The following is a 1,769-nucleotide window of genomic DNA, read 5'->3' as shown; positions in this document are numbered from 1 at the left end:
AGGGATGGGGCAAAAGGGTCGTGGATGAAAGTGCGGCGGATGAGGGTGGTGGTGGCGAGGAAAGCGGAAACGGAAACCTACTGCTCGTTGCGCAGACACTTCAGCGACAGAGAGAACGGTAAGTAACAAGAGGACCGTGATTTCACTAGTTTTGGAGACCATGGCGAAGGGAGGGGTTTGCTAGAAGTGATTGTTATGTCTGGGTACTCGACTCTTGGGCTTTTTATAGAGCAGAGAAAAGAGAGAATTGGGTTATTACATCTATTAATCATAACGAAAGCTAGAATCATAATTTTTTAACTAAGGAACCAACAGGGTCCCCTTATCGTCATCAACGTTAAACATGATATAAGTTGACGTCTCTCTTGATGAACATTAAACTCCTGCGCACAGAGTGGACAGAATATAATATTGAGGGTCGAACATAACGTCACTAAAAGCACTATTTATCGCCCAGAGTGAATGTCCACTCCCGTTCTCTCTCTTCCTTGATTTAAATGTTCCCAGAGTGAACTGTCGCTTGCTTGAATCGCATAAACAGCACCATGCATCTTGGTTTTAGTTAAGTTGCACGACCTTTCTGCTAACACCTTTAGCTTTTGATCTCGAAAGCGAAATGGAAATCATACCAAATGGTCTATCCACGACAAAACTGAGCGGCTGGAGTGGAGGCTTTGATGTTAACGTGGATAAACTGTGCAAAGAGTGAGAATTGTGGTCACGCGGATTGGATGGAAGAAGAAAATTGTGTCCACACGGATGGAAGAAGAAAATTGTGTCCACACGGTAGATTCCAAGAGTGGATTTGAACAAACGGAACGGGTCCAAAACTGTCATCAAATACCGCACCATTATGCTACTTTTCCGTCGTCCCTCCGACCGATCTGGTCAAACCCTACGACGCGTTCGGAAGAATCTTTCAATTGCACAGTCTACATCATGTTAGTGCAGATTTTTCTTCTCCGAATGTGAACGCTGTTCAATTTCAACTCGGGAATAATTCGTTTTTTGGCTGATGACTTTAGCTTCGTTTCTTTGACAACTGGCAAGTTTAAACTGTTTTTAATGGCTGGCGAGTTTTAACGGGAACTGCCCTAAAATTGTCCGGCAATTAAATATCGAAGAAAGCAGAATCTCGGTGAGGAAGAACGCAGTTCATAGATAACACAACCTATTTCAATTCCAAACGTCTGAATGTAGTTTGAAAATATTCAGGAGGATTTCAGCATAAACCTATTAAAGAAGACATTGTCGATACCTTGACAGGCATCTCCATCAACAACCTCAAATCGCATTACTCAACCCCCCCATGGACAACACCGAGATAAGAATACGGTAATAGCCATCCTAAGAATCCATCAATCAATATTTCATTGGATAAATGTATTTTTAAGTTTATTATTCGCATCTTTTACTCTCTTCTGTATCTAGTTGTATATCTCTTATATTATCGAACTTCATCAAAGCCTTTGTAACTGACAACTATACTGAATAAAAAACAGGTCTGCCAAGGTTTTCGGGCAGCTTAGTCTCATCATCTCTTATTGTTTGAGAGATCGCGCAGATATTAATCAAGGGTTTGAGGTCTGCACAGACATTAGTCGGGAAAAAATCGTGAAAAATAATCATTAATTTACTTTGCCTTTGATTCTTATGGTTTAAAAATGAATTACGGATCAAATCGAAGTCCTTATGTACAAATGTTTATTAAAAATCCTTCAAAATATAGTACAATACGCGCAGTTGATCAAGTAACTCTATTACTAAGT

At 40.3% G+C, this 1,769-nt stretch overlaps 1 long non-coding RNA gene across 1 annotated transcript; it reads left to right on the top strand.

The window, feature by feature from the left end:
- The first annotated feature begins 1,106 nt into the window (after positions 1–1,106).
- LOC144711317 (uncharacterized) lies at positions 1,107–1,470 on the top strand. The gene is made up of 2 exons (XR_013583521.1): positions 1,107–1,138; positions 1,216–1,470. It is a non-coding gene; the product is annotated as an uncharacterized LOC144711317 (long non-coding RNA).
- Positions 1,471–1,769: the final 299 nt, after the last annotated feature.

Source organism: Wolffia australiana, chromosome 13 (assembly GCF_029677425.1).
Source record: "Wolffia australiana isolate 7733 chromosome 13, ASM2967742v1".
NCBI classification, from domain to species: domain Eukaryota; kingdom Viridiplantae; phylum Streptophyta; class Magnoliopsida; order Alismatales; family Araceae; genus Wolffia; species Wolffia australiana.
Note: the sequence above shows the minus strand (reverse complement) of the source record. Positions and strands in the feature narration are given on the sequence as shown.